This window comes from Oryctolagus cuniculus, chromosome 11 (genome assembly GCF_964237555.1).
Source record: "Oryctolagus cuniculus chromosome 11, mOryCun1.1, whole genome shotgun sequence".
Taxonomy (NCBI): Eukaryota; Metazoa; Chordata; class Mammalia; order Lagomorpha; family Leporidae; genus Oryctolagus; species Oryctolagus cuniculus.
Genome location: NC_091442.1, coordinates 72,093,263 through 72,111,689, shown reverse-complemented (window position 1 = coordinate 72,111,689; position 18,427 = coordinate 72,093,263). Strand labels below are relative to the sequence as shown.

Genomic DNA, 18,427 nt, shown 5'->3' with positions numbered 1-18,427 from the left:
ATGTGTCTGTTGGCCATTTGGATTTCCTCATCTGAAAAACGTTTAAGTGCAGGGGCTATAGGCTGCTGGGGTCCTGAGCTGTACGTGTCTACGCCCTCCACTTAGGTCCACTGTGTCCCTCCAATTTGCATAGTTTCCTCTGCTGTTTTCTCCCTAACTCTTCCCTTAGACTACACTCTTTCTACTTTTTTTAAAACTGTCTTCTCCTAGACTAGAACAGCAAGCCCCCTCCCTACTCTGCCATCTTAATCCAATCAAAACAAAAATGTTTTAATTCAAGTGTCTCTATATTATTCTTAATAAGGTACAGAGTAAGGCCCTACACTCAGATCAAAGGGATCTTGTAGGTTAAAGTACTCCATGAGTTCTGTAATAATGATGTTAAGCATCAGAAGCCTTTTTGGCCTACTTTCCAATTCTTGGTAATGTTTTTAAAAAGTAGAGGATATCAAAAAACTGATCCTCAGGTCACTACATTGTTCTCATTATTATTATTTTTTTGGTATGTTTTAAAAAAGATTTTTGTTTATTTGGAAGGTAGAATTTTTTTTTTACAGAGAGGCACAGAGGGAAAGAGAGGTCTCCACCTGCTGGCTCACTCCCTAGATGGCTTTAACCGTTCCAACACTGGCCCCTTTCGTGATCTTAAATGAGGCTATCAAGAAACCCTTGTGAAGGCAATTCTGAAGAGCCGCCTCCAAGAGGACAGCTCATGTCACTGGAGCTGTTCCCTCTGAGCACAACACAGAGCAAAATATAATTTGAAAATAATTTCTTTTAAAGATTTATTTATTTATTTGAAAGTCAGAGTTACACACACACACACACACACACACACAGAGAGAGAGAGAGAGAGAGAGATCGTCCATCTGATGGTTCACTCCCCAACTGGCTGCAACGGCCGGAGCTGCGCCAATCCAAAGCCAGGGGCCAGAGACTCAAGGACTTGGGCAATCTTGTACTGCTTTCCCAGGCCATAGCAGAGAGCTGGATGGGAAGTAGAGCAGCTGGGACTAGAACCAGCGTCCATATGGAATGCCAGCACTGCAGGCAGCTCTACCCACTATACCACAGTGCCAGGCCCCCTGGGTAAGTTAAAATTAACTCCCACCACTACTACTCCCTACCTCACTGTTAGAGGTGTGAAGGCTGGTGAAGTAATAACTGTGAGGGTTGAATTAGGGAAGCTGAAAAAGGAAGACAGAGAAAAGAGGACAGAGTAACACTTAGGAGATGGCATCAGTAACAACCCAACAGACTGGCAAGGAAAAGAGGAGCCAAGGAAAATACCCACATTATCAGTTTAGGTGACAGTTAAGGAACCTCAGGAAAGGCACAAGGTTTACAGAAGCCCTTCAGCGCAGTGTTGAGTGTGCGTCATGTCAGCGATACATCCAAGTGGAGATACTCAACAGGCAAACAGAATACAGGTAAGGAGGTGGGAGAGATAGCCAGGAATCAGCTTATGAATGCAATTCAAGCAACAAGATGAGACTTGCCCAGTGAGAAGAAAACAAGGACTCACAGAAACACCAACATTTAAAGGAAATGCAGAGGAAAAAAATTCACAAAAAGCAAAAGGAAAACCAAAAGAGTCGTGGTATCACAGAAACCTTGAGTTAAGGTGAGATGGCATATTCAAAGACGTCAAACCATTCATTGAAGACTGTAGAAAACAGTTTGGAGAAATTAGCAGTATGGAAGAAGAGATGACAGCAGTCTTCAAATTCTTATCTTAGGTAATAATGGACTTGACTTGCACCTAAAATAGAAGTTGAATAAAACCACAGAAGTCTAAAGAAATAAAACAAACTTCCATTTAACAAAGAACTTAGTCCCTTTAAATGTTTAGTTCCCAATCACTTAGGAGCATTGTAGCAGATTCAATTTCACAACTGGTTAAGAAGTTGAATTAAATGGCTTGAGCCTTCTTTCCGAGGAAATGATTTTTAAGAACTAAACTAAATCTGAATTAGTTTGCATTAAAAGGCACAAACAGAAAAATACAACAAAACAGCCTTTAATTGCTTAGAAATATAAAATAATAGTCCATGAAGATTTTAAAATCATATTCAATTAATTCTAAGTGAAACACATAAAAAAGATAAAGCCCTTTTTGACTTCAAGAGTCCAAAGTAAAACATTTAATGTGATATAAAAACTTTTAAGTCTATACCAAATTTTATGGTTGGCTTTTAGTTGTAATAATTCTAATTTAATGTCATTAAAACCTGCTCAATTGAGTTTTCATAACATTCTACTTCTGAAAGAATTATGTTCTTTCTTTCCTTTATACTTTTAAAGTTCAAGCACATAAGTGTGTGTGTGTTTTATGGCAGATTTTAAATGTTATTGGTAAATGGTGGATACTTTCCATTTGACCCTCCAGAGCCATTCTTCCCCACGCCCCCTCAAAGAAACCTTTTAAGAAAGACAGACTGGGGCCAGCACTGTGGCACAGTGGGTTAAAGCCCTGACCTGAAGTTGGCATCCCACATGGGCACCAGTTCAAGTCTCGGCTGCTCCCCTAGTGATCCAGCTCTCTGCTACGGCCTGCACCCACGTGGGAGACCCAGAAGTTGCTGGCTCCTAAATTTAGAGTGGTTCAGCTCTGGCCGTTGCAGCCATCTCTGAAGTGAATCAGTGGATGGAAGACCTCTCTGCCTCTACCTCTCTATGTAACTCTTTCAAATAAATAAAATAAGTCTTTAAAAAAAAAAAAAAAAGAATACAGACTTCATGCACTTCATAAGTACAACTTTAGGAATATAGTGATTCTTCCCACCATACCTGCCCTCCCACCCTTCCTCCTCCTCCCTCTCCCATTCCCAGACCCACTGTCCATTAAGATCCATTTTTTATTAACTTTATACACAGAAGACCAACTCTATACGTAAAGAGTTGAACAATCTGCACAGAAAACAAAACAAAAACTGTTCCTCAACAGTCGAGACAAGTGCTGTTCAAAATCACTGTTCAAATTTCACTTTTTTTTTTTTTTTTTAAAGAAACTTAACATTAAAAAAGCACCCAAGAATGATTTATCTTTTGGGAGCACTTAGACATAATTATAACACAACTCTTTGAGGACAGAGGGCCTGCATGGGAAGTTAGTTCACAGTGACTCTCCTTATTACTTTAACAATTAACACCCTTATGTATGACATCAGTGATCACCGAGGCTCTTGACGTGAGCTGCCTAGGCTATGGAAGCCTTTTGAATCCACAGACTCTGTCAGTATTTAGACAAGGTCATAAGCAAAGTGGAAGTTCTCTCCTCCCTTAAGAGAAAAGTAGCTCCTTCTCTGATGACCACTTCTTCCCACTGGAGTGTCACCCACCAAGGTCCTCCATGGAGGACATGTTTTTGCCACAGTGTCTTGCCATTCCATGCCTGAAATGCTCTCGTGAGCTTTTCAGCCAGACCAGAACGCCTTAAGAGCTGATTCTGAGGTCAGAGTGAAGAGCCATTGACTTACCTTCGACATGCCCTGGTCAGTGCCCTAGGAGTCTGACCTGATGGAGCACAAATGAAATGGCCATGGCTCCATTCCTTGCTGAGGTTCCCCTGCTGATGGCCCATCAGCCAGCCCTCTCCTATACCTGACAGCTCTTTTTCTCCTGTTCCTGTTAGACCTAGAGGTGTTAATAGCTTCCAGCTGTTGTTAGCTAGTCTGGTCACCAGAGCTTACTGGTTTCCCTAACCTGCTAACAATCACTAAATTCTATCGCAGAGCTGCTGCCAGAACCCTGACTTAGAGTTGCTACTGACATTTTCAATACAGTAGTTATATATATTACACTAGAGCCAGTGAAGAGAATATATGATAAAAAAAAGATCCATCACCAGCTTTTACATTTCTTAGGGTCAAATCAACTAAATTCCTCCGTAGGAATGGAAAACAAAAAATATTAACCTAAAAATGGTTGAAAGAAAAAGAAAATTACTTGTAAATTTTACTGATTAATATCCAAAAATCTTGCAGTCATCATTGGTATCTTGCTCTTTCACATTCCATATCCAGTCCATAGACCCTTTCATATCCATCTTCAAAACATATCCCAAGTTCAATCAATGTTTACCATCTCCACCACTTCTCTAGTCGAAGCCACCAACACTTCCTGTCTAAACTTCTGTAATAGCCTTCTACTTGGTCTCTGTTTCTACTTATCCTGTTCTAGTCTTTTCAACAGGGCAACTAGAGTAATTCTGTTAAAAAGTATTAACAAGGGCCAGCGCTGTGGCATAATGGGTAAAGCCACTGCCTGCAGTGCCAGCATCCCATATGGGCTCCAGTTCTAGTCCCAGCTGCTCCTCTTCCAATCCAGCTCTCTGTTATGGCCTGGGAAAGCAGTAGAAGATGGCCCAAGTCCTTGGGCCCCTGCACCCACGTGGGAGACCAAGAAGAAGCTTCAGGTTTGTGGCTTCAGATTGGCTCAGCTCCAGCCGTTGCAGCCATTTTGGGAGTGAGCCAGCAAATGGAAGACCTCTTTCTGTCTTTGCCTCTCTGTTCTTCCTTTCAAATAATTAAATAAATCTTTTTTTTAAGTATTAACATTTTTTTTAAATTGTAAGGACCATGACTCTTATAAATACAGTAAACTAAGATATTTAGTTAATTAATAAATGGTGGAACTAGTTTAGAAGAAAATTTCAGTAACTACAAATTCAAAAGGAATAAGAAATTCTGAAATGAATTTACAAATTGATGCAAAACAGGTTAATTCACAAGATAGAAATCAACTGCATTCCACTGGACACAAACTGTGCTTTATTTTGTGGTAAAACATATATAACAAAATGTACCCTCTTAACCATTTTTAAGTGTACAGTTTAGTAGTTTTAGATACATTCATACTCTTGTATAACCATCATCACTGTCCATATCTCCACAACACTCTCCATTTTTTACGTTGTTTTTATATTCCCACCAAGGGTACATATGGGTTCCAGGTTTTCTACATGTCTGCCAACATTTGTTAGCTTCTAGTTTTTTTAAATAGTAGCCACCCTAATGGGTGCAAGATCATATCTCACTGTATTTTTGAATTTTCTTTTAATAATTAGTGATGCTGAGCATCTTTTCACATGCTTACTGTGTATATCTGAATAAATGTTTATTCAAGTCCCTGGCCCATTTTTTAAATAGGGCTTCCTGTTTCTATTGGTGTTGAGTTTTTATCAGTTCTTCATATATTCAGAGTAGTAATCCCTTATCAGATATGACTGCAAATATTTTCTCCTCTTCTCTGGGTTGCCTTCTCACTCAGTTAACAAAGTCTTCTGACGCAGATTTTTAAATTTTTATGAAGTCCATTAGTCTATATTTTCTGTGCCTTGAGTGTCCAAGAAATCTGTGCCAAATCCATGTCATGAAGCTTTTTGTCCTATGTTTTCATCTAGTAATTTTATAGTTTTAGGACTTTGATCCATTTTGAGTTCATTTTTGTATATGGTGTTGGCAAAGGTTTGGTTTTGTACTTTCCTCCACTTAATTATTTTGTCCAAAAATAATTTTTAGCATGTAAAGGTTTATGTGGAAAATATTTTATTCCAGTCTATCTTTATGCCAGCATTACACTGTTTTTATTACTATAGCTTTGCAGTAAGTTTTGAAATACAGAATTATGAGTCCTCCAGTTTTGCTTTTTTAAAAGATTATTTTGACTATTTCTGGGTCCCAAGAGAGTCATATGAATTTTAGGATAAGCTTTTCTAATTTTCAAAAAAAAAAATCATTGGCATTTTGATATGGATTACACTAAATCTATGTATTGCTCCGTATAGTACTGATATTTAACAGTATTAATTATTCATATCCATGAACATGAGATATGTCTCCATTCATTGAGGTCTTGATTTCTTTCATTAATGTTTTATAGTCCTCACTATACAAGTCTTGCACTTCTTGGGTAATTCCTATATTTCTATGTATCCTATTCTCTCTTTTAAAGATTTACTTATAATTTGTTCAAAAGGCACACTGGTTGAGGGGGGGAGGAGAGAGAGAGGGAGAGAGAAAGAGAGGCGCAGAGAGAGAGAAGAGAGAGAGAATATCTTCCATCCATTGGCTCACTCCCCAAATGGTTGCAACAGACAAGGCTGAGCCAGGCCAAAGTCAGGAGCCAGGAACTCCACCCAAACCTCCCACATGGGTAGTAGCAAGGACTTAAGTACTTGAGGCATCATTCTCTACTTTCCAGGTGCATTCGCAGAGAGCTGAACTGTAAGCGGACTAGCTAGAACTCAAATGGCATTCATACAGGAGATGCAGGCATCTCAAGCAGCAGTTTAACCTACTGTGCCCCAACATCTGCCCCTATTTTATTTTTTTGATGCTGTTGCGAATGGAATTGCTTTCGTCACTTCCTTTTCAGAGTGTTCATTGTTGATTTACGTATTGACTTTGTATCCTGCATCTCTGCTAAACTGATTAGTTCTAACAGTTTTCTTGTGAAATCTCTATGGTGTGCCATGTATAAGGACCTACCATACCATCAGAACAAGGATGATTTTATGTCTTTCTTTCTCACTTTGATGCCTTATTTCTTCTTCTTGCCTAACTGCCCTGGCTAAACTTCTAGTACCATGATGAACAGAGGAGCAAAAGTAGGAATCAATGTCTCGTTCCTCACCTTAGAGGAAAAGTTTTCTGTATTTCACCATAAGCATGATGTTCACTATACAATTTTCATCTATGATTTTTATTATGTCAACATAGTTTCCTTCTATTTCTAGTTTGTTGAATGTTTATATTATAAAAAGGTATTTTGTGAAGCCGGCGCCGCAGCTCACTAGGCTAATCCTCCGCCTTTAGCGCCGGCACACCGGGTTCCAGTCCCGGTCGGGGCGCCGGATTCTGTCCCGGTTGCCCCTCTTCCAGGCCAGCTCTCTGCTGTGGCCTGGGAGTGCAGTGGAGGATGGCCCAAGTCCTTGGCCCTGCACCCCATGGAGACCAGGATAAGTACCTGGCTCCTGCCATCGGATCAGCGCGGTGCGCTGGCCACAGCGCGCCAGCCGCGGTGGCCATTGGAGGGTGAACCAACAGCAAAGGAAGACCTTTCTCTCTGTCTCTCTCTCACTGTCCACTCTGCCTGTCAAAAAAAAAAATAATAATAATAAAGGAATTGGTTAACTATCTTTATTTCTGATTCTAAAGCTCCCTAAGTTCTTCATTTGTAACGTTAAAATGTACCTAATAATAACTAGAATTTACTTTGAATATCACTTGAACTACCTGCCATATGTAATTCTAACATCAACATTCTCACACTACTGAAGATAATTACTTCAATTAAACAGGAATATGTAAGTACAGTGGAAAGCACAAGTTTGCAGTATCACAGGTCACTGAAATGATGGTTTAGCTATTTGAGTTTCCTCAAATTCTTTCTCAATAATAACATACTCAAAACTTTGAAATATCAAAGAATAACACAGCTAATCTTGGGGCCAGCCCTATGGCATAGTAGGTTGAGCCTCTGCCTGCAGCGCTGGCATCCCATACAGGCACTGCTGGTTCAAGTCCTAGCTGCTTCTCTTCCGATCCAGCGCCCTGCTGATGGCTGGAAAGAGTGAAAGATGGCCCAAGTGCTTGGGCCCCTACACCCAAGTGGGAGACCTAGAAGAAGCTCCTGGTTTCAGATTGGTTCAGCTCTGGGCACTCAGGGAGTGAAGCAATGGATGGAAGACCTCTGTCTCTCCCTCTGTCTGTAACTCTGCCTCTCAAATAAATAAATCTTAAAAAAAAAAAAAAAAAACACTCACATAGTTTAATATTGAGTTTACCAGCATATACATTTTCACTATTCAACTAAAATGCTACAAATTAACATGTTTTTTGTTAGTACTAAGCATGTCTATTAACAAGGGAAACGTTAGGAACACATTCTTTCAAATCATTATTCAAGCGTCCAAGGCAAAATCACTTTGAAATGTAGAGAAATAAAGTCATTCAAATAAATTTGAAGCCAGTATCTCCTTAAACAATTAGACATGTGTTGGGGCAGCACAGAGGCTAATAGGTAAGGCTGCCTTGCAGTGCCGGCATCCCATATGGGCGCCAGTTTGAGTCCCGGCTACTCCACTTCTGATCCAGCTCTCTGCTATGGCCTGAGAAAGCAGTAGAAAATGGCCCAAGTCCTTGGGCCCCTGCATCTGCATGGGAGACCCAGAAGAAGCTCCTGGCTCCTGCCTTCAGATCGGTACAGTTCCAATTGTTGCAGATCATTGGGGAGTGAACCAGCAGATAGAAGACCTCTCTATCTCTCTCTGCTTCTCCTTCTATCTCTGTGTAACTCTGACTTTCAAATAAATAAATCTTAAAAAAAAAAGTTAGTGGGACTAGGGAAAAATTAAAAAAAAAAAAACACAATTAGACATGTATTAAAAATATATCAAAGAGTAAGAAAAGACATTTTATAGAAAAGAATTTTTAGCTTTAAACCTAAAATACAGGATAACTGGACTTAATAAAATTAATGCTATAGTCTTTATTTTACAGAGTAAACACACATACTGTATTTTTTAAGAAAGTTTTATTTAATTAATACAAATTTCTTAGGTACAGCTTTAGGAATATAGCAGTTCTTCCCTCAAACCCGCCCTCCCACTTCCACTCCCGTCCCACCTACTACTTCCTCTCCCATCTCATTCTTCATTAAGATTTGTTTTTAATTAACTCTATATACAGAAGACCAACTCTATACTAAGTAAAGATTTCCACAATTTGCACCCACAGACACACAAAGTATGAAAACAAGTTTTACAATTAATTCTCATAGTACAACTCATTAAGGACAGAGGTCCTACATGGGGAGCAAGTGCACAGTGACTCCTGTTGTTGATTTAACAAGTGACACTCTTATTTATGACATCAGAGATCACCTGGGGCTCTTGTCTTGGGCTGCCAAGGCTATGGAAGCCTTCTGAGTCCACAAACTCCATCATTATTTAGTCAGGACATAATCAAAGTGGAAATTCTCTCCTCCCTTCAGAGAAAAGTACCTCCTTCTTTGATGGCCCCTTCTTTCCACTGGGATCTCATTCACAGAGATAGGTCCTTCATATAGGTAATTTCTTGCCACAGTGTCTTGGCTTTCCTGCCTGAAATACTCTCATGGGCTGTTCAGCCAGATCCAAATGTGTTAAGGGCTGATTCTGAGGTCAGAGTTTTGTTTAGGGCATTTGTCATTCTATGAGTCAACACAAAGACATACTTTCAAACAAAAAATAGGTACTATATTATACAGTCTAAGGCATAGTCAATATTCATAAGAATTGTGGTGACTGATGATAAAACATCTGAAATCCAGGATCCAGGCCGGTGCCGCGGCTCACTAGGCTAATCCTCCGCCTAGCGGTGCCGGCACACCGGGTTCTAGTCCCGGTCGGGGCGCCGGATTCTGTCCCGGTTGCCCCTCTTCCAGGCCAGCCCTCTGCTGTGGCCAGGGAGTACAGTGGAGGATGGCCCAGGTGCTTGGGCCCTGCACCCCATGGGAGACCAGGAAAAGCACCTGGCTCCTGGCTCCTGCCATCAGATCAGCGCGGTGCGCCGGCCGCAGCGCGCCGGCCACGGCGGCCATTGGAGGGTAAACCAACGGCAAAGGAAGACCTTTCTCTCTGTCTCTCTCTCTCACTGTCCACTCTGCCTGTCAAAAAAAAAAAAAAAAAAAAAAAAAAGAAACTAAGGGATCTGAGTTTTGATTTTTTTTTAAAGGTTTATTTTATTTATTTGAAAGGTAATGTTTCAGAGAGAGAAAGGGAGATACAGAGAGAGAGAGAGGTCTTCCATCTGCTGGTTCACTCCCCAAATGGCAGCAATGCCAGAGTTGGGTCAAGCTGAAGCCAGAACCCAGGAGATTGTTTCAGGTCTCCCACGTGGGTGCACAGACCCAAGCACTTGGCCATCCTCCTCTGCTTTCCCAGGAGCATTAGCAGGGAGCTGGGTTGGAAGTGGAGCAGCTGGGAACTAGGGCCCACATGGGATGCTGGCGCTGCAGGCGGTGGCACAACTGCTACACTACAACACCAGCTGCATGGACTAAGATTTTAATAAACCTAACTTTTACTGTTGATGAGTGCAGGCCTTCAGTTGGCCTCAAATGCACCATAATAAATGTTGGGCCTATTTGAAAGAAGCAGTTATCCAATACCCTCAAGCAAATTACTTTTTTTTTTTTTTGACAGGCAGAGTGGACAGTGAGAGAGAGAGAGACAGAGAGAAAGGTCTTCCTTCTGTTGGTTCACCCCCGAAATGGCCGCTACAGCCAGCACGCTGCGCCAATCCAAAGCCAGAAGCCAGGTGCTTCCTCCTGGTCTCCCTTGCGGGTGCAGGGCCCAAGCACTTGGGCCATCCTCCACTGCACTCCCGGGCCACAGCAGAGAGCTGGACTGGAAGAGGAGCAACCGGGACAGAATCCGGCACCCCGACCGGGACTAGAACCTGGGATGTCGGCCCGCAGTCGGAGGATTAGCCTAGTGAGCAGTGACGGCCGCAAATTACTCTTTTACTGTTTTTTTTTTTTTTTTAACATGTGTTGTTTCCCTAGTCAAGTATGTGGGGAAAATGGAATTAAAAAATCAATTTGTTTTGGTACAAAAATTATTGACATCCATTCATAATTTTTTCATAATACTTATTTTCCATGAATTTTCTGAAGATCCCTATATATTTAAGTATGTGATATGATTTAAAATCTGGTAAAAAGTTGTAAAGTACATGATTTCTGAGTTTAAAAAATCCTTGAGTAACTTAGTATTTTGAAAATATAAGGTATATTTATATACTTTATATATTTATATGAGAAATGAAGTTTGTGTTTTTTTTTTTTTTTTTTTTTTTTTTTGACAGGCAGAGTGGACAGTGAGAGAGACAGAGAGAAAGGTCTTCCTTTTGCCGTTGGTTTACCTTCCAATGGCTGCTGTAGCCAGCGCACCACGCTGATCCGATGGCAGGAGCCAGGTACTTATCCTGGTCTCCATGGGGTGCAGGGCCAAGGACTTGGGCCATCCTCCACTGCACTCCCAGGCCACAGCAGAGAGCTGGCCTGGAAGAGGGGCAACCGGGACAGAATCCAGCGCCTCAACCGGGACTAGAACCCAGTGTGCCGGCGCCACAAGGCGGAGGATTAGCCTAGTGAGCCGCGGCACCGGCCGAAATGAAGTATTTCTTAGAACAGGATAGATTTAGAGAAAAACCTCACAACCAGCTTACCCTAGTATTAATATCTTAAATTAGTATGGTGGTGTATTTGTTACAAGTAATGAAATAATATAATTAATTATAATTAGCTGAAGTCCTTACTTATTCACATTTTCTTAGTTTACATAATGTTCTGTTTTCTAGTCTAGGTATCACATTTCATCTAATCATCAAGATGCCTTAGGTTCCTCTTGGCTTTAACAATTTCTCACATTTTCCTTATTTTTAATGATCCTAACAGTTTTGAGAACTACTGGTAATGTGTTCTATAAAATGCCCCTTTACTGGAATTCATTTGATATGTTTCTCTTGATTTGACTGGATGATGGGTTTGAGGAAGACCAAACAGATAAAGTGCCATTTTTACACTATCATATCCTCTGAAATATACTATCAAGATGACTTATCACTGTTGATATAGTAGCTGGCTGAGGCAGTGTTTCTCAGGTTTCTTAACTGTTTAAGCTTCTCTTCCCCTAACTACTTCCCATGCTGTACTCTTTGGAAGGAGATCATACATAGCTCACACTTAAGGAGGGCGGAGTTATGCTGCATTGCAATGAAGGTGGAATACTGACAAACTAGCCAGAGTACTTCCTCACAGATTTGTTATTTCTTATTCATTTACTGATTCTATCATTTATTTATAATTTATACCAGTATGACCCGAAGGATATTTTATACTTTGGATTATAATCCAGTATCATTTTTAAAAAGGATTTACTTACTTATTTGGAAGACAGAGTTACAGAGAGGCAGAGGCAGAGAGAGAGAGATTTTCCATTCATTGGTTCACTCCCCAAATGGTTGCAATAGCTGGAGCTGGGCCGATCTGAAGCCAGGAGCTGGAAGCTTCTTCTGGGTTTCCCAAAAGGGTGACAGGGACCTAAGGACTTGGGACTTTTTCTACTGCTTTCCCAGGCCATAGCAGAGAGCTGGATGGGAAGTGGAGCAGCCAGGACTCGAAGTGACGTCCACATGGGATGCTGGCACTGCAGGCAGTGGCTTTACCCACTAGGCCACAGCGCCAGTCCCTAATCCAGTATCATTTTATACATTACATATTTTCTTGCTTAAATGATTCCAAATCGCCCATTGGAAACTCTTTCAGTTGGTTCCTATGTCCTTATATTTTGCCCCTACATGGTGGTCTAAGCTATTTTTTTTTAGAAAACTTTTATTTAATATAAATTTCGAAAAAGTACAACTTTAGGATTACAGCAGTTCTTCCCCCCATACCTGTCCTCCCACCCCCAGACCACTCCACCTCCTACTCCCTCTCCTATCCCATTCTTCATTAAGATTCATTTTTAATTATCTTTATATACAGAAGATCAACTCTATACTAAGTAAAGATTTCAACAGTTTGCACCCACACAGACAAAGTATAAAAGACGGTTTGAGACTAGTTTTACTGTTACTTCTCATAGTACAACACATTAAGGACAGAGGTCCTACATGGGGAGCAAGTACATAGTGACTCCTGTTGTTGTTAACAACTGACACTCTTATTTATGACATCAGTGATCACCCGAGGCTCTTGCTATGAGCTGCCAAGGCTACAGAAGACTTTTGAGTCCACAAACTCTGTCATTATTTAGTCAGGGCATAATCAAAGTGGAAGTTCTCTCCTCCCTTCAGAGAAAGGTATCTCCTTCTTTGATGGCCCAATCTTTCCACTGGGATCTCACTCACAGAGATCTTTCATGTAGGCCTTTTTTTTTTTTGACAGACAGAGTGGACAGTGAGAGAGAGAGACAGAGAGAAAGGTCTTCCTTTGCCGTTGGTTCACCCTCCAATGGCCGCCGCAGCCGGCACGCTGCGGCCTGCGCACCGCGCTGATCCGACGGCAGGAGCCAGGAGCCAGGTGCTTTTCCTGGTCTCCCATGGGGTGCAGGGCCCAAGCACCTGGGCCATCCTCCACTGCACTCCCTGGCCACAGCAGAGGGCTATTGCTACAGTGCCAGTCCCAACAGCTACATTCTTAAAAGTGATTCTTCAATATGTTGTCCTGGTTAAAGTATCTAAGCACATGAAACAAATCTAGCCATACATAGAATATAATTAGAAGTGAGCAGATTTTAATAATCATTTCAGATGACTTTTGATATTTTTCTTTCATACTACCTAAACCTAACAAATAGTTTCTTGAAGGTTATTCACAAAGTGGGATCTAAAACTGTATTAATGAATTTTTCATATTTGATTATGTGTAAGTCCATTACCAAATCTGTTTCAAGAGAAATAAAAATAAAAATAATCTTGTGATAACAACCTTCCATTAGTTATCAAAAATATTTTCCCGCAAAATATTCTAGGTCTAGATGGCTTTGCAGATGAATTCTGTCAAACATTCCAAAAATAGAATTTTACACAAAGTATTCCAGAGAATAAAAGTTTCTTCTCTAAAGGAACTGGCATAACCTTGATACTAAACCCAAAAAGGACTACACAACACATAGAAAGAAAATTATAAATTGATTCTTTCATTGCCAATTGATGCCTCAAGAATTTTATTAGCAAACTGATTCTAATAACATACAATGGGTGTAAATGTCTCATGACTGCTGATGTTATACAAGCAACGAAGGGTTGGTTTAATATAAGAAAAACAAAAAAAGTTCTCCACATTTATGGCCTCAAGAAGAGGAAAATCCTATCATGAACACATTTGGAAAGGAGAAACCCTTTCAGAGCTTTTTCTCACAGAAAAGATAAAACTGTCAGGCTATTTTAGGAAATTCAGGTGTTCTAAGAGGACTTAGCTCCTTGGATCCAAAGAAAAACACAGGCTGCCGTGCTCAAAGACAGGGCAAGCCTTGCAGCAGGACAAACGTGCCACAGTATCATTGCTTCCCAAAGGAAAGGCTCAAGAAGCTTGGCCAAGTTTATTTTTACATGTATCATGTTCAACACAGTCATGTTTGGTGCATCCTCACACATTTGCTCTGACAGTCTACTACAAATTTGTTACAACAATAAATTTATAATCAAAGCCTAGAATGTTGTTCTGGACTTACTACCAATTAGCTGCATGAAAAGTGAGATGAACGGCACAAGTGTTATTTTACCCTTACTCAGAATACCCGGGTTTAATTATCTCTTCCTCTACCTTACTGCTACTCATGACGAAGGGCTCCCTGCACTGAAGGAGGCACTGCTGCTCCCATCAGCACAAGTACTAAGGAGATAGCTAGAATGTGTCTTGTTCCAAATCAAAATGGACCTGAAGCCAGTCACCTAACAAAGGAAATTAAAACACACACACCTTGAACATTTTATTTTAGTTAAAACATACCAAAAGGCATGAATTCATCACAGTTATGGCCAGGGCCTTTTTCTTTTTAAATGGAGAGCTGTTGATTAGAATTCTGTGATTTTTAAACTTTGTCCTCATTGGGTAAAATGTAAAAAGCTATGCAACGAGGCTGTTCACTTTAAGATGATCTCACACACTGCTTTGAAAACTGCAACCTGGGGCGGCAGTATGCTGCAGCAGGTTAAGCTGCAGCTTGCAACACTGGCATTTCAAATGAGTGCCAATTCAAGTCCCAACTATTCTGTTTCTGTCCCAGCTTTCTCTTGGTTCATCTCGGAAAGCCTCAGAAGATGGCCCAAGTACTTGGGTCCCTACCACCCGTGTTGGAGACTAGGATGGAGTTCCTGGCTCCTGGTTTCAACCTGGTCCAAATCCGGCTGTTACTGTTATTTGAGAAGTAAGCCAACAGATGAAGCCCCCCGACCCCCATCACTCTGCCTTTCAAATCAATCAATCCTTAAAGAGAGAGAGAAAGAGAGAGAGAAAGAGAGAGAGAAAGAGAGAGAGAGAGAGAGAAAGAGAGAGAGAGAGAGAGAGAGAAAGAAAGAAAGAAAGAAAGAAAGAAAGAAAGAAAGAAAGAAAGAAAGAAAGAAAGAAAGAAAGAAAGAAAGAAAGAAAATGGCAAACTGTGGGAACTGGCTATGTACTCTGAGACTCCCTTGCATACTGGAAAATCCAAAGGACAGCACAAAAAGCGGTGCACCTACCCTGCAGAAGGTGACAGCAAGAAAACTTGCCTGCTTGACCATGGTGAGGTGGAAAGAAGAAAAAAACTCCTCTGAAAATGTAACTACAAACTAGCTCTTAAATGAATTTGTGGAGGAAAAAGATGAAAAAGAGTAAGAAACACAAAAAGTAGATTGTCTCATTAGTTATAGAAAGTAGGAGGCATTATTCAAGAGCTGGTGGTCAATTAATTTTCCAGAATTATTCAGTCATTAACATCCTCAGATCCAGGAAGCCCAAAGAACTCTAAGCAGGATCACAAAAAATAAGACAAAACAATGAACGAAAGTAAGAACATGTCAATACTATCATATACAACTGCAGAACACTATAAAGAGTGGGGGAGATTTTAAAGCAGCCAAATAAAAGACAGATTATTAACTGGAGCTGTGGCACAGGAAGTTAAGCTGTCGCAGGCGATACTGGCACCACATATCAGGGCATCAGTTTGAGTCCCAGCCACTCTGCTTCTGATCCAGCTCCCGGCTAATGCGCCTAGAAAGCTGTAGATCATGGCCAGAATACTGGGCACCTTCCACTCAAGGGGGAGACCCAGATGAAGTTCTTGGCTTCTGGGCTCAGCCTGGCCCAGGCCTGGCATGTGCAGGCTTTTGGAGAGTGAACCAACAGACATAAGATACCTCTCTGTCTGTCTGTCTGTCTCTCCCCTCTCTGTCACTTTGCCTTTCAAATAAATCTTTTTTTTTTTTCAAATAAATCTTTTTTTTTAAAGTTACATATTTGGAAATTATGTAAACATTTTAAAATAATTTATAGTGCAAGTAAGAACTATTTTTAAAATGAGAGGCTGGCACTGTGGCATAGCAGGTAAAGTCACCGGCCTGCAGTGCCGGCATCCCATATGGGTGCTGGTTCAAGTCCCAGCTACTCCACTTTCGAACCAGCTCTCTGCTATGGCCTGGGATAGCAGTAGAAGATGGCCCAAGTCCCTGGGCCCCTGCACCCACGTGGGAGACCTGGAAGAAGCTCCTGGCTCCTGGCTTTCAATGACGCAGCTCTGGCTGTTATTGCCATTTGGGGAGTGAATAGGCGGATGGAAAAACCCCTCTCTCTCTCTGCCTCTCCTCTCTCTGTGTAACTCTTCCAAATAAATAAATAAATCTTGAAAAAAATGAACAAAATCAAGAATATGATATGTCAAAACGTAGGCAGCTAAGATGGTACTTAGAGGCAATTAAAAACCAGTAATCAAGGGGCTGGCCTGGGGGTATAGTAGGTTAAGCCACTGCCTGCCCTGCTTGCATCCCATATGGGTGCTGGTTCGTGACCCAACTACTCTACTTCTGACCCAGCTCCCTGCTAATGCAGCAGAGGATGGCCCAAGTGCTTGGGCCCCTACACCCAAGTGGGAGACCAGAATGCAGCTCCTGGATCCTGGCTTTGGCTTGGCTCTGGGGAGTGAACCAGCAGATGGAAGATTTTGCTTGCTCTCTGTCTCTTCCTCTTTCTCTCTCTCCATAACTTTGCCTTTCAAATAAACAAGTCTTTTAGAAAAAACAATAATTGAAATGTAGTTTTAAAAAACAGGAAAAAACCCTAGCAACTCTGAGAAAGTAGAAATAAATAACATATAGCAGAAATTAAAAGAATAGAAAACATGCACAATGAAAATGACTGGAAGAGCGAACAGTCCATCTGTTGAAATGAGTAATTAAAACAACAAGCCTCTGGAAAAACTAATTGAGAAAACAGACAAACAGAAATAAGAATGGAAAAGCAACATAATTATAGATGCTGTAGAGATTCAATAAATTAAAATTTTAGATTTTGGGGAAAAATTCTAAATACAAACTATTAAAAATAATTCAAAAAAGAAATAAAACTCACAATCTTTTACTTCAAAATGTACTACATGGGGCCAGCCCTGTGTGGCATACTGGGTAAAGCTGGTGCCTGCATCCCATGTGAGCGCTGGTTCGAGTCCCGGCTGCTCCATTACCAATCTAGCTCTCTGCTGTGGCCTGGGAAAGCAGCAAAAGATGGCCCAAGTCCTTGGGCCCTTGCATCCATGTGGGAGACCCAGAAGAAGCTCCAGGCTTCTGGCTATGGATCGGCGCAGCTCTGGCCACTGTGGCCATTTGGGGAGTGAACCAACGGATTGAAGACCTCTCTTTCTCTCTCTCTCTCTCTGCCTCTGTGACTCTGCCTTTCAAATAATAAATAAATCCTTAAAAAAAAAAAACTGACTACAAAGCTATCACTATCACAAGCAGAAAAACATGAAGTGTGAAATAGAGGTGAGAATCTAGAAATTAATCTACAATTTCATGATGAATTTTTTTTTTTTAAGAAAGGATTTATTTTATTTACTTGAAAGTCAGCGTTACACAGAGAGAGAAGGAGAGGCAGAGAGAGAGGTCTTCCATCCATGGTTCATTCCCCAAATGGCCACAATAGCTGGAGCTGCGCCAATCTAAAGCCAGGAGCCAGGAGCTTCTTCCGGGTCTCCCACACAGGTGCAGGGGCCCAAGGACTTGGGCCACCTTCTACTGCTTTCCCAGGCCATAGCAGAGAGCTGATTGGAAGTGGAGCAGCCGGTACTCAAACTGGCGCCCATATGGGATGCTGGCACTGCAGGTGGCGGCTTTAACCACTACGCCACAGCGCTGGCCCAATGAACTGATTTTCTACAAGGGTCCCAAAGCAATTCAGTAAGGAAAGAGCAATCTCCTCAACAAATGGCACCGGAACAAATAGATTTCCACATACAAAATATTGAAGTGGGACACCTACATCATACTACAAACAAAACTTCACCAAAAATGGATGAAAGACCTAAAGATAAGAACTAAAACTATGAACTTTTAAAACATAACACAGAAAGCTTCAAGACAATGGATGTGGCAGTGATTTTTTTAACCTAACACCAAAATCACATAAAAGAACAAGTAGGGGTTGGTGCTGTGGTGTGGCGTGTAAAGCTGCCGCCTGCACTGCCGGCATGCCACATGGGCGCCAGTTCAAGTCTTGGCTGCTCCACTTCCAATCCCAGCTCTCTGCTATGGCCTGGGAAAGCAGTAGAAGATGGCCCAAGTCCTTGGGCCCCTGTACCTGTGTGGGAGACCCGGAAGAAGCTCCTGGCTACTGGCTTTGGATTGGCCCAGCTCTGGCCATTGTGGCCATTTGGGGAGTAAACCAGTGGGTGGAAGATTTCTCT

General features: G+C 41.4%; 1 protein-coding gene across 10 annotated transcripts in view; it reads right to left on the bottom strand.

Moving 5' to 3' along the window:
• Positions 1-18,427, bottom strand: part of FRS2 (fibroblast growth factor receptor substrate 2) — a 121,940-nt gene that overhangs the window by 24,613 nt on the left and 78,900 nt on the right. For 2 of the 10 annotated variants that reach the window (XM_070052609.1, XM_070052611.1), the window contains one exon: positions 1,614-1,762. The exons of the other annotated variants lie outside the window; for them this stretch is intronic. The gene's annotated coding sequence lies outside the window, so the exon portion shown is untranslated. The remainder of the gene's footprint in view (positions 1-1,613; positions 1,763-18,427) is intronic. 10 annotated transcript variants of the gene reach the window in all.